The following is a 15,085-nucleotide window of genomic DNA, read 5'->3' as shown; positions in this document are numbered from 1 at the left end:
GTGGCTAAAATATTTTCTTCATACAGTACAAGTTGAAGTTCTAAGCCAGGGGGCTACCAATTCTTCAGCAGAAAGGGAGGTTACACAATAATCACACTGTAAGCCATTGAACTACTTGGACCTAACCCTATTGCTACTGTTTGTTTCAGTCGAAGCCAAGGTCAATTTTTAAAGCTCAAACTGTTATTTTGAGCTAGTATGCTAACTACAGAAGTAAAGTGAATGTAGCCCATAAGCATTAGTGCCCTTATTCTATAAACCTAGTAAGATTAAATAAATTCTGCAAATTTTCAAAAACATAATTAACTGGCATACGCTGTGTAATTTGCTTAACAATCATGTTGTGTGACTTGTTTCTGCAGAATGTGTAATTCTCTTTTCAGTACTTCCCTCTCTTCTAACTCAAAATATAAATAACTAGGAGTCTTGATAAAACAAAAAAAGCAGGAGGAAGGCACAGAGTGATGGGAACTGAGCTGTGTGGATTGAAGAATTCATACCCACAGTCCCTGAAATCTATCTAATCTTCTCTCACTTTGTCATGCCCTAGGCAAAAACTGCAAGCATCCCTAAGGGCTAGAAACTTGCACAGTTTACAATGAAAGCCAAGATTCTCCACATTCTGTGCATGCCAATGGATGCTAGAAGAGGTCAGATCTTGCACAATGAGATTCAGATTCCTAGACACCTACCCAGAAGCAACAAAACCCTTAAACTAATTTACAAGTCCACATGATGGATTATACTTTGACATATAATTCACAAAGCAAGCACAGCAGTCTTGCTCTACAGAATTGTTTCTGCTACAGTACTGAGACACAATTGTGTTTTTAAAAAACTGGTTTGGGTGGTTATACAGTAGTTAAAATACTAATGACGGACTAATCCAGTAAAACATTTGAAAACAAATGGAGCACATCTCAAAAAAGCAGAAGTCAAGCAAATCCAGTTGCATAAATACAAAGAGCACTGAAAATTAAAGCGCCTGCATTTTATTTAAATATTTTAAAGTTCACATGTACATACACGCAGGCACTAAACTGACATTACAAAAGATATTTTCATGGTGGGGAAAGCTCTGAAGGTATTGAATTCAGCCCATAAAATAAGCCTACGGCAGGCTGTGTCTCAACATCACTTTCAATTACCTTTCATAAGCAGTTGCTTTTAAACACACACATACACACACACACACCTCTAACTCAAGTATGTGTCAAGAATTTTATCACCAGTGAAAGATTTAGGAGCTTGACTTTCCTTTTCATATAGGCAAATACTGATATGGGTGGTTGTTGTTTTTTGCATTTTTTTAAACTGAGGAATGGGCCCAATAATTTCACAGTTTTCTCCTTTCCCTACATCAACCTGCTCGTTCATCCAGCAACTGATATGAACATATTGTGATCTAGCATTTTTATCCAACGCACAAATTCAAACATAAAGGAAAAACTGCTTTTAAGATGCTAAAGCTGGGAGGAAAGGATTGTTATCTCCTTCTAGGATCTAACAAGGAAGTAACTGATGGTTAGCAAAAATATGTTCAAATGAGACCTCAGGATCTAACCTTGTAGGGTGAGAATCAGCTTTGCAAGAAAGGTAACCTCTCTTTATTTTCTTGGACCTTATTGGATCCTGGGTTCTGCCTTCATGCTTACATAAAGGCAGAACCCGGTAAAGTGATAGCCAGTCAAATAAAGAAATTAAAAACTAAAGTTATGATCGTATGCACACTTACTTGGGAGTAGGAACTACGGAACTTGGTGGGACTTAAAAGTAAAATGCGCATGACTGGGCAGCATAAGATCAAGATTTTAATGTGTATGTTGTTACTTTATAACCAAAATCATTGCAGTGCATGTGCAGCTGTAAAACTGGATACGATCCAAGGATTACATGGACTAGTTGAGATTCAAAAGCTGGCAGAGCATTCACTGCACATAAATAAATTATCCTGACAAATTTACCAGTTTCTCTTACAATCTTTCAGTGGAAGGGCCTGGCTCAGGCATACTGGGAAATCACAGTGTCCCAGTTTGAGAACAAGCCTGTATAAGTATCAGGCTATGCCCTCTGCTTCCTTTGTACATGCCTGGAAAAGGTCAAAAGCATCCACTTTTGAACAAACCACAGCTCTGTTATGTCTGAACTTGTGGAATGGCGGTTTGTTCTCATTGTGGTTAGTTAAAACAAACCAGGATCAAACAGTTACTAAGGGCAAAGCTCCATAATTACAAAAACATGGGACTGTCTGGCCCAGTTTGCACAAAACGGCAACCCATGGGTTGTCTGTGCTGAGTGCAAGTGCGCTGCCTCCCACCCACTTGCCGTTTCCTCTTTGCATCCACTTTGCTAAACAACCCAAGAACATCTCATTCCTGGGTTGTTAGTTGTGACGTCCAAACCCAGCACTCTGGATTGTTGAGAGTTGAACAACCCATAGTTTGAACCCACAGGTTGCTGATGGGTCTGGGTTGTTTAATCCTCAACAGCCCAGAGCGTTGGGTTTGGACATCACAACTAACAGCCCAGGAATAAGTGTGTTGTTTAGAAAAATGGACTCAAAGTAGAAGTGTGTGGAAAGCCGCTGACTCGCTTCCATGTGGCCCTGCCAACTCATGGGTTGTTTAACCTATGAACTCTCATTACAAGCTAACCAGATCAGTCTGAAAACAGTATCTTAGCTCCACCAGTGGCAGTCACTTATCTGTATTGAGGGTGGATAAACACACATCATAATGATGTCAGGACATGTACCTGTATAAAAAATGGTTTGATGTGCGTGGCAGTATAGCATGTACAATACTGTGACAACAAAGCTGACAAAGACCACTTTGAAATTGTCCTTGAAGGAGATAATGATAATGACTTTTATGATTAGTTAAAACATTTGAGAAAACTTTGTACTTCAACTTGGCTTTTTTGTGTATTTGTGAATGTATCAACATACTGGCATAATACAAAGTACTGTCATGAAATCAAGTTCCCAGTCATTTTCATCTCTCTGACTTTTATTTCACCTAGAATGCATTGCATGCATCTGTCAACTTGTTTTGTCACTTTGTGCTCACATTTGAATATTATGTATTTGAGGTGGGGTTTTTTAAATATAATAAAGCTGTCTTTTCAATGAACTCTAGTCATTACCAACAGCTGTCATGGTTAATAATTTTTTACTAGGGCCATAGAGTATTAAAAAAGTAGTGCCTTGTTGAATCCCCCAAGGTGGTACCAATCACGTCTTTGCAGGACCCATATTTGGATGGAACTGTGCTGACAGATGAAGGGGGAAGTATTGTTTTACACTAGGAATGTTACTTCAATAGAGATATGATCAGCCATTGATCAGTGTCAAAGAACAAGGTAAGAGGGTTGCACTCCCAACAGAAAGAGGCCTCTGAGTTCAGAGCCCTCCACCTATCCTGTGCCCTGCCAGCAGAAGCCAAGCAGGGCAAAAGGAGGATGGGGGTGATTTTGCCTCTGTTCCTCCATTAAATATACAAAAAGCAGCTAGATGGACCTTGTTTGGTGGGGAGGAGACTAGAGACATAGGATACTGTGCACCCCAGCTGCTCCTCTCCCCTCCCCACCCACCAACATGCCCCCTTTTCTACCTCTCTGACTTCTCTTATGAAGTCGCAGTTGCGACCTTTTAAGGTAAGTTTTCCATGCCAGCTTGCGGGAGGAGGGGGAAGGGGGGAGGGAAGAACACAATTGGATCTCCTCCTCTGAACTTGTAGCTCTGTCTACAGGCACAGAGGAGGACATCCACAGCATCCTATAGCACCCCAGACACTATCTAGGGGCTATAGGATTGCTTTCTTTATGAGGAAGATTTTGGTGCACGATATTCAAATAACAGACAAAATCTCGGCCTGTGTGAACAATAAGTAAAATCTAAACAAGGCTTTTTCCATGCATGATTTACAGTTTTTGTACTGTCATCTTTTCAGTAATACTCCCAAAAATTATTTCAATACATTATGGGTCTTTTCCAGTCAATTTGAGCCCTCTTGGGCCCTAATTGAGCCAACGGTATCAAGCATATAGTCCCAAACAAGAATAATGTATTTTTGAATATTTTGTTTTACACAATTATGTTTTTTTCAGTGAAAGCTACTCATTAACAATGTCAGTCATGGCTAATAATTTTAGTAGGGTCAAAGGCTATCAGAAAAGACTACCATGTTTATTCACTCCAGATGGTAATAACCACCACTTTTTCAGACCTGTAACCCATGGGCTCCCCTTCATGGATCACTGCCTTGTTGTGGCGAAGGGGCTTGCGTAACTCAGTGAAGCCATAAGCTATGCCGTGCAGGGCCACCCAAGACGGACAGGTCATGGCAGAGAGTTCTGACAAAATGTGGTCCACTGGAGAAGGAAATGGCAACCCACTCCAGTATTCTTGCCAAGAAAACCCCATGGAACGTATCACAAGGCTAAAAGATATGACGCCGGAAGATGAGCCCCTCAGGTCGGAAGGTGTCCAATATGCTACTGGGGAAGAGCAGAGGGTATTTCCAAGTAGCGCCAGAAAGAGTGAAGCGGCTGGGCCAAACCCGAAAGGACACTCAGCTGTGGATGTGTCTGGTGGTGAAAAGAAAATCCGATGCTGTAAAGAACAATATTGTTTAGGAACCTGGAATGTCAGATCAATGAATCAAGGTAAGCTGGAGGTGGTCAGACATGAGATGGCAAGATTGAACATCGACATCTTGGGAATCAGCGAACTCAAATGGACAGGCATGGGCGAATTTAATTCAGGTGACCATCATATCTACTATTGTGGGCAAGAATCCCTTAGAAGAAATGGAGTAGCACTCATAGTCAACAAAAGGGTGGGAAAAGCAGTACTGGGGTACAATCTTAAAAATGATAGAATGATCTCAGTACGAATCCAAGGCAAACCATTCAACATCACAGTAATTCAAGTCTATGCCCCAACCACTGAGGCCGAAGAAGCTGAGGTTGATCGGTTCTATGAAGACCTACAACACCTTCTAGAACTAACACCAAAAAAGATGTCCTCTTCATTATAGGGGATTGGAATGCTAAAGTAGGAAATCAAGAAATCACCGGGATAACAGGCAGGCATGGCCTTGGTGTACAAAATGAAGCAGGACAAAAGCTAATAGAGTTTTGCCAAGAGAACATGCTGATCATAGCAAACACTCTTTTCCAACAGCACAAGAGGCGACTCTACACATGGACATCACCAGATGGTCAATATCGAAATCAGATTGATTATGTTCTTTGCAGCCAAAGATGGAGAAGCTCCATACAGTCAGTAAAAACAAGACCTGGAGCTGACTGTGGCTCAGATCATGAGCTGCTTCTTGCAAAATTTCGTCTTAAATTGAAGAACGTCGGGAAAACCACTAAACCGTTCAGGTATGACCTAAATCATATCCCTGATGAATATACAGTGGAGGTGAGGAATAGATTTCAGGGATTAGACCTGATAGACAGAGTGCCTGAGGAACTATGGACGGAGGTCCGTAACATTGTTCAGGAGGCAGCAACGAAATCCATCCCAAAGAAAAAGAAATGCAAGAAAGCCAAGTGGCTGTCTGATGAGGCTTTACAAGTAGCTCACGAAAGAAGGGAAGCGAAAAGCAAGGGAGAAAGGGGAAGATATACCCAACTGAACGCAGAGTTCCAGAGAATAGCAAGGAGAGACAAGAAGGCCTTCTTAAATGAACAATGCAAAGAAATCGAGGAAAACAACAGAATGGGAAAGACTAGAGATCTCTTCAAGAAAATTGGAGATCTCAAGGGAACGTTTTGTGCAAAGACGGGCATGATAAAGGACAAAGAAGGCAGGGACCTCACAGAAGCAGATGAGATTAAGAAGAGGTGGCAAGAATACACAGAAGAACTATACAGGAAAGATCTGAATGTCCCTGATAGCCATGATAGTGCGGTCACTGAACTTGAGCCGGACATCCTCGAGAGTGAAGTCAAGTGGGCCTTAGGAAGCATTAGTAACAACAAAGCTAGCGGAGATGACAGTATTCCAGCCGAACTATTTAAAATCCTAAAAGATGATGCTGTTAAAGTGCTGCATTCAATATGCCAACAAATCTGGAACACTCAACAGTGGCCACAAGACTGGAAAAGGTCAGTTTACATTCCAATTCCAAAGAAGGGCAACGCCAAAGAGTGTTCAAACTACCGCACAATTGCGCTCATTTCACATGCCAGCAAGGTGATGCTCAAAATCCTACAAGCTAGGCTTCAGCAGTATGCGAACCGAGAACTACCGGAAGTACAAGCTGGGTTTCGAAGAGGCAGAGGAACTAGAGATCAAATCGCCAACATTCGCTGCATCATGGAGAAAGCAAGAGAATTCCAGAAAAATGTCTATTTCTGCTTCATTGACTACGCTAAAGCCTTTGATTGTGTGGATCACAACAAACTGTGGCAAATTCTGAAAGTGATGGGAGTACCAGACCACCTTACCTGTCTCCTGAGAAACCTGTACGAGGGTCAAGAAGCAACAGTAAGAACCAGACATGGAACAACCGATTGGTTCAAAATTGGGAAAGGAGTACGACAAGGCTGCATATTGTCACCCTGCTTATTTAACTTATATGCAGAGTACATCATGAGAAATGCCGGGTTGGATGAATCAGAGGTCGGAATTAAGATTGCTGGGAGAATTATCAACAACCTCCGATATGCAGACGATACCACCCTAATGGCAGAAAGCGAAGAGGATCTCAAGAGCCTCTTGTTGAGGGTGAAAGAGGAGAGTGCAAAAGCTGGTTTGAAACTCAACATTAAAAAAACGAAGATCATGGCATCTGGCCCCATCACTTCCTGGCATATAGAAGGGGAAGAAATGGAAGCAGTGACAGATTTTACTTTCTTGGGCTCCAAGATCACCGCAGACGGTGACTGTAGCCATGAAATTAAAAGACGCTTGCTCCTTGGGAGGAAAGCTATGGCCAACCTAGACAGCATAGTAAGAAGCAGAGACATCACCTTGCCGACAAAGGTCCGTCTAATCAAAGCTATGGTTTTCCCAGTAGTAATGTATGGCTGTGAGAGCTGGACTATAAGGAAGGCTGAGCGCCGAAGAATCGATGCTTTCGAACTGTGGTGCTGGAGAAGACTCTTACGAGTCCCCTGGACTGCAAGGAGGTCAAATCAGTCCATCCTAAAGGAAATCAACCCTGAGTGCTCATTGGAAGGACAGATACTGAAGCTGAAGTTCCAATATTTTGGCCACCTAATGCGAAGAGAAAACTCCCTGGAAAAGACCCTGATGCTGGGAAAGACTGAAGGCAAAAGGAGAAGGGGACGGCAGAGGATGAGATGGCTAGATAGCATCACGGATGCAATGAATATGAACTTGAGCATGCTCCGGGAGAGAGCGCAGGACAGGAAGGCCTGGCGTGCTATGGTCCATGGGGTCACGAAGAGTCGGACACGACTGAACGACTGAACAACAACAACAACCCATGGGCTAGTGGACTAAGGGTGCAATCCTTAGCATGTTCAGACAGAAAAAAGTCCTAAAATTCCCAATATGCCCGAACCAGGACTTTGCAGGACTTTTTGCTGTCTAAACATACATAGGATTGCACCCTGAATTGAATTAGATGTGTTGGGGGGGGGGCATCATTTAACATGGGGCTACAATGCTTGGCAGTAAGGGATGGCTGAAGACATTTTGCTGCCCTAGGTAAAGCAGCAAGTGGTGTGCGTGCACGCACACGCGCACACACACACAGCTCCACAGTAATGAAGGCTGGTCAAGTTATTGTGGCACCTGATGCAAAAAATCCCAGACACCCCTCTCCCCTCCCTGCAGTAAAAATACAATAATAATGGATTAAATAAACTATTTACTGTCCTTCCATGATACCTCACATCAGCTACCTCACTCTGCCTAATAACAGGACCAGCCCTGTGAGCAGTAGCCTCACATCCTTTCTAATATATAATTCTACCTTTATGGGAAGCAACATGCAAATTGCTGTTTACAAGCAGTGTATGTCTGCTCACATAATTTGTTGGCTCATATTATTGTTGTCGTTGTTGTTGTTATCATTACCACCACCACCACCCCACCTTTTTCCCAGTACTGGGACACAAGGTGGCTTACAAACATTAAAGCATATACAGTTAAAACATATGAAAATATACAAAAGTTAAAATATAATTCATAGTAGCAATCTACTGGAATCTAATGGAAAATGTAGCATATGCATGTGGACTTTTTGTATTGATAATTAGGGTTTCAACTTTCAAGGGCATTATCAGAGCATTCAATACTTTTAGGAAGAACGGTTCTGAATTTCGGTTTGAACATATTCATTGCCCTTTCCATATAACAAGTAGGGTGTCTTTTTCCATACAGCAATACTTATTGCAGTGATTAGCTGCCCATTTTGCACATTACTTCCCTTCTCTGAAGGAGTAAATTCACTAATGGCTATGTTCACACAGAATGGTAAGCCAGGATTCTGGGAGATCGTGGCTTTAATGAGCTATATACTAGTGCATACAGCCTGTTCAGTCTCACTTGGCTCCTCCCACTAGTGCAAGCTGCTAAAGAAACCAAAAAAATATTTGTTTAACATGTCATCCAAACCCAGTTCCTCCCAAACAAGCCAGGATTTGTAAACCAAGAGCAAACCCTGGTTTACAATCCTGACTTGTGAAAAGTGCAACAAGCCAGGATCCCTGGTTCAGATGTTGTGTTAAACAAACCATTTCTAGTTTGCTTAGCAGCTCTGGCCTAGCAGGAGGAACCAAGTGGGAGCTAATGGATTCCATACATCACCACACAACTCATTCATTTTTAAATGTATTTTTAAAATGTATAAACTACTCTTCGTCCTCTAGGTATCCCAGGACCATGTACACAACATTAAAACATTGTTGTGAACAGTCCAGAGAGCTCTGGCTATTGGGCAGTATAGAAATGTAATTAATTAATTAATTAATTAATTAATATCCAATATAAAAACCATGCAATTACAAATTAAAAGGCAAAAACACAACAATTTTTTTTTGCTTTTTCTTTACAATGACAAAACAAATACAGTGAATTTAAATCTAGTTGTTGGCAGAAAGTAGTACATTTAACATATCCCCCCCACCTTTTACTTTACAGGCAAAAATGTAGGTGGAATCCATTGGCTGCTTGGAGATTTCCATTATAGTTCTTTATAATAACAAATTATATTAGGGTGCAATCCTATGCATCTTTAGAGAAAGAAAAGTCCCACAAGTCCCAGCATCCTGCAGCCAGCCATGGTGACAGTTGTAAGACTTTGCATAGGATTGTGCCCTTTCTCTCTTTTCCATAATCTGAGGAAAGACTTTTGACAAATACTGCTGCATATATCCCTGATTTGTATATACAATAAAATCATGGTATAGTATATATACCATCGATATAACGATTTTAACAATTTCTCCTTAAGGATTAAGGATTGATATAGTTGTCTTTGACTTGTTGTTGTTCAGTCGTTAAGTCATGTCCGATTCTTCATGACCCTATGGACCATAGCACGCCAGGCCTTCCTGTCCTCCGCTCTCTCCCGGAGTGTGCTCAAATTCATATTCATTGCATCGGTGATGCTATCTAGGCATCTCATCCTCTGCTGTCCCCTTCTCCTTTTTCCTTCAATCTTTCCCAGCATCAGGGTCTTTTCCAGGGAGTTTTCTCTTCGCATTAGGTGGCCAAAATATTGGAGCTTCAGCTTCAGTATCTGTCCTTCCAATGAGCACTCAGGGTTGATTTCCTTTAGGATTGACTGATTTGACCTCCTTGCAGTCCAGGGGACTTGTAAGAGTCTTCTCCAGCAGCACAGTTCGAAGGCATCGATTCTTCGGCACTCAGCTCTCACAGCCATACGTTGCTACTGGGAAAACCATAGCTCTGATTATACGAATCTTTGTCAGCAAGGTGATGTCTCTGCTTCTGACTATGCTGTCTAGGTTGGCCATAGCTTTCCTCCCAAGGAGCAAGCGTCTTTTAATTTCATGGCTACAGTCACTGTCTGTGGTGATCTTGGAGCCCAAGAAAATAACATCTGTCACTGCTTCCATTTCTTCCCCTTCTATATGCCAGGAAGTGATGGGGCCAGATGCCATGATCTTCGTTTTTTTAATGTTGAGTTTCAAACCAGCTTTTGCACTCTCCACTTTCACCCTCAACAAGAGGCTCTTTAGATCCTCTTCGCTTTCTGCCATTAGGGTGGTATCGTCTGCCCATACCTTTTGTTGTATTATTATCTCAATATCACCTTCCCATATTATTTTCAATCCATCTTGACAACTCCTTCATGTAAGCCAGGATTCTTCCGCATCCTGGCTTATAGTTCTGTGTGAATGGAGCCATCGTTCTCCACTTTTCCGCTTCCCGTTACCAGTTTATAGCCAAGGATTGAATCTTGAAAAATAGCTCCGCGTGATGTTAGTATCTTGTTCAAGTTTCATAATTCATGACGTTGAAAGTTTGCATGGATGAACAGGAGAGAATCCATGTTATTACAGTTTGGTTTTGCCTTTGGCTTTGGTGCTTGTGCTGCTCATGGCCATACATTGTGGAATGGCCGACAACAAGCTAGGTGAAGGCAGAGAAGAGGGAGTATGCTGATTGGCTTTCTGCCACTTGCAATTGCCAAGTTAACAGGAAAGGATACTGCCTACTCCCCAAGCCCACTCACTTACGCCAGCTGGAAGTCTCTACAGTCTGGCCTCCGTAAATAGCCTTAGTCTTTTGCAGCAATAACAATGAAGACTCCTCCCTATGCTGCCTCTTTAGTGACCTGGTTCGCACAATCACAGGGTGGTTAATTAGCCACGGTAGCTTGTTAATCACCCTGCGCATGGCAGTTGCTTGCTGGGGGGATTAGCATAATTACCCCTGGCAGCGCAGTTTGTCATGTCATGTGAACCTGACCAGGGTGGCTTGTTGCTGTGGGTAACAAGCCACTCAGAACCCACGGGCTGTTGTAGGGGTCTTAGGGGCTTGTTACCTGCAGCAACAAGCCACCCTGGCCAGGTTGGCATGACATGACAAACCACGATGCCAAGAGTCATTATGCTAATCCCCCTGGGATTGAAGTGGGAGAAATAAGCCACCATATCTTATTTTTCCGCTGTGATTGTGCGAGCCAGGCCAACATGTTTTGTGACATGAGACTTTGTAGGAAAGAGCCTACTTCATCAAGTGTATAATAAAATATAAACTAGAAAAATGGGAGATATGCTAGGATAAAAAGCATGAGGCTTCGCTTGTTTATTTATTTAAAGCAATACATTTATATCCCTCCTTCCAGTCCATCAAGGACCCCTAATACAATACAAAACAAAAACAATAAAAACAACAGTAACAACCAATCAGCAATAAAGCAGTAGAAAAGAGAGATATCAAGCCAACAAGATGAAGAGCAGACTCAGTTACCACTAAACCCCAATATCTTCTGAAAAAGAACTGTTTTCACTGAGTGTCTTATCAGAGACAGACATTACACAGTTTGGGTGCCACTACAGAAAAGGCCATCTCACGTGATAACCTGTCTTTCTGCAACAGCAGGGCCTCAGGTGAGAACAGGAATGATCAGGTAAGTTCATGTGGGAGGAGGTATTCCTTAAGATATTCCAGCTCCAGACTATTAAGGGACTTAAAGGTCAAAATCAACACCTTGAATTGTGCTTGAAATCAAACTGGAAACTGATGGAAATGATATAACACTGACACTATATGCTTCATAGTACAGGTGAGTGTTCTAGCAGCTAAATTTTGAACCAGCTGAACTTTCTCAAAACTCTTCAAAGGCATCCCCACACAAAGCACATTACAGTAATCTAATCTGGATGTTACCAAGGCACATGAGATATTGGCTAGATTGGACCTGCGAGGAAAATTTGCAAAAAAATACCAGCCTAAGCTGGAAAAAGGCACTCCAGCCACCACCATTAGGGCATTGAGGAGCAGCTCTCAAACTGAGAACCTGATTTTTAAGGGTGAATGCAACCACATCCAAAATAGGTTGTACACCAGCCCTCTAGAAGTTCCGCTAATCAACAGCACTTCAATCTTGTCTGGATTAAGCTTCAGTTTTGTTTGTCCATATTTAGTCCATCACTCTTTTTCCAACTTATCTAGTAATAGCAGCTTCTCAAAAATTCACGGCTGAATTTGTTTAGGACAGTAATCAAGGGATAAGTCCAGCCTTGCAAAAGTTAGTACACCACGAAGGGCATCTCTACACCTGTAATTTATTGCACATTCATGATTAGCCACTCATGGAAGTTTGCAGGTCCAGTACACAACATCGCCATTCTCCAGTGATTTTCCTGCCATTTCCTCCTGCCTATCCCATGTTAGCCCCAAACGCAAAAGATGTGGTATTTCTCCCATAGCATGACGAAACTGCTGTGTGTGGGTGGCTGTTGGTGGTTGGTTGGGGCTGTGAGGCATGACGCCCTACGGTGCCTGTGCCAATCTGGCTCCTCGCCAAATAAACAGCAGAGGTTGGACCCCATGGAATCATGGCAGAATGGCGGCATCCCAGCCTGCCAGGCTGCCACCATGCCGTGCATGCCTAAGCGCCGAGTAAATAGCAGAGATCAAGAGTGAATCACTGAACAGCGGGGACCAGGGGCATTGCTAGGTTCTTAAAAGTTACGAGGCACAGGCCCATAATACAAAACTGCGTATGTATGTATGTATGTATGTATCCGAATCTAAGTGCACATCTAATATGTGTGCGCGCGTGCGTGTATGTGTGTGTGTGGTGTGTGCATGCGGTGTGCTTGTGTGTGTGTACAGATTACATACATACATACATACATAAGAACTGTGCACTGACCCCCCCACCCCACTTCAACTCACACCCCGATTCAGCGTTTTGGAAAACATCCTGCTTCTGCTCGGGCCAATTTGTAGTCGGACTACTTCAGCTCAGCACCAAACCTGACCCAATGTTTGGAAAAATGAATCTTTATGCTTCCTGTTGACTACCATGGGAAATTAGAAAAAAAATGTAACTTTTTTCTCTTCGTCAGAACTGGATGATAATTTCAGGCATAGTAGCCCCCTAGAAAGGGGATTACACCTGCCCAATGTCAGAAAAAAAATAGGTGCAGGGTTTATATTTTGATTTTCTTTTAAAGGGAACTGCCAATAACATTTTTATTCCTTGGAAGAAATTGATAAAAATTTCAGGATTCATTGCCCCATCAGAGGAGATCGTGTCTGCCAAATTTCAGAATGATAGCCACAAGGGTTTTTTACGCAAGGGTGGCCTTCACATTTTGAGGTCTCCAAAAGAGGACATACTTCTCTCCCTATGTTCCTTGTGGACCACTGTTTTGAAAATTACAGACAGCCTAGAGTTGTCCCTGCAGCAGTTCATGTGGAAGGCTATTGGGCAGTATAGAAATGAAATAAATAAAATAAATAAATAAATAAGGCGAGTTCTCCAATTTGGGGGAGGGAGGGAGTGATTTGCTTTCCTTTTCATTCACCCCTTCCCTAATAGTTTTTGGGTAAATTTGTATGAAAATGCACAGGTCACTAGAGGTGTCCCCCAGGCAAGAAACCTGCAAAGTTTCTGAAGGATATACATGCATGCAAATGTAGAATTACTAGTATTTATTTACATTTCATCAATGTTAGCAGCAGGGGGACATGGGTGGGAAGGTGCTATTGCATTCATGTCCTGTTTGTGAGTTTCCTATGGGCATCTGGTTGGCCACTATGTGAACAGAATGCTGGACTAGATGGACCTTGGTCTAATGCAGCATGGTTCTTCTTATGTTCTGTTCTTAAATATAGAGTGCCTCTGAGCATATGCAGAATGTTTTTCTTTTACCACTGGGCACTTACATTCTCCCCCTACCAATTCTGTTCCCCTCCATGCAACCCTCCCTCCTCATCCTACCATCTTCCAGCAACTCTTCATCAAAACAGATGTCTTGTTTTATGCAACTCCTCTCTACCTCCTCCTTGTTATGCACAAGCTCTTATTGTATCTTCCTCCCCATAACTTCATTTGTGCCAAGACTTCACCAGGTTTCAGCCAATGAATCTGTTTTCAAAACTAGAGCTAAGTTATGGAGAAACTCTGAGCATGTACTAAGTGCCTTTCCCTCACCAATGAAGCTAGAGTTCATGCAAAAAAAAAACCACCCCCAAACCCACAAATGACAAAACATGTGTAGGACTGAGCTGAAAGGGTAATCAATTCATTAGATGGAATTGGGTAGGCACTGTGTTAAGCTTGCAGTACCATGCTCACAATTCAGGACTTATTTCTTTGTAAACATGCAGAACATCAAGGTGCAACCCTCCCTGCACAAGTGACTTGTGCTGGAATCCTATGCACACTTTCCTGAGGGTAAGCCTCATTAAACAAAATGGGACTTCTCAGTAGGCATACATAGGATTGCATGAATTAGCAATATTTATCTCCCCTCCACTTAAAAAACAAACCAAAAACTCCTATTTTTTAATTAAAGCTCTCTGTTCATAGGAATATAGGAAGCTTCCTTATACTGAGTCAGACCCTGGGCCCATCTAGCACAGAATTGTTGACTATGACTGGCAGCAGCAGCTCTCCAGAGTTTCAGGCAGGATTCTTTCCTAGCCCTACGTGGAGATGCTGGGGATTGAACCTGGGACCTTCTGCATGCCAAGCATGTGCTCTGCCACTGAGCTACGGCCCTTCCTATAGCAATATCCAGCAGGATAATGGCAAATGACAAACAAAACAGCCCCAGACTTATTTCTCTGCGACAATGTGAACCCACTCTTCTCAAAGACTTGAGCGAGGAGGAGGAGAAAAACCAACCCTCTTGTCTGTTTGTATAAAGTCAAATACAGTTCAGAACTTCTCTTGCCCACCAAAGAGAATTCGCTTTAAGAATTCCCCATGATATGCTCTGGGTGGAATAAAGAAGAGAAAGAAAATGATAGGGGAGGGAAGAAGAAAAGAAGGGTGACTGGAAATGCGGGGGGGGGGGAGAATTCCCTAAGCCAAGTGGCTCCTTTCAGAGAGGTGGTACTTCAGAGAAATTTAGGAGGCTGAGGAGGGTTTGTAAGGATTGTACATAC

General features: G+C 42.4%; 1 protein-coding gene across 2 annotated transcripts in view; it reads right to left on the bottom strand.

Annotated features, from left to right (window-relative positions):
• Positions 1–15,085, bottom strand: part of CELSR1 (cadherin EGF LAG seven-pass G-type receptor 1) — a 241,644-nt gene that overhangs the window by 150,168 nt on the left and 76,391 nt on the right. The window lies entirely within an intron of this gene.

Source organism: Heloderma suspectum, chromosome 7, assembly GCF_057233095.1.
Source record: "Heloderma suspectum isolate Gila_16-S chromosome 7, 16-S_ref, whole genome shotgun sequence".
In the NCBI taxonomy this organism is placed as follows: domain Eukaryota; kingdom Metazoa; phylum Chordata; class Lepidosauria; order Squamata; family Helodermatidae; genus Heloderma; species Heloderma suspectum.
This window is presented reverse-complemented; position numbering and strand designations above follow the sequence as displayed.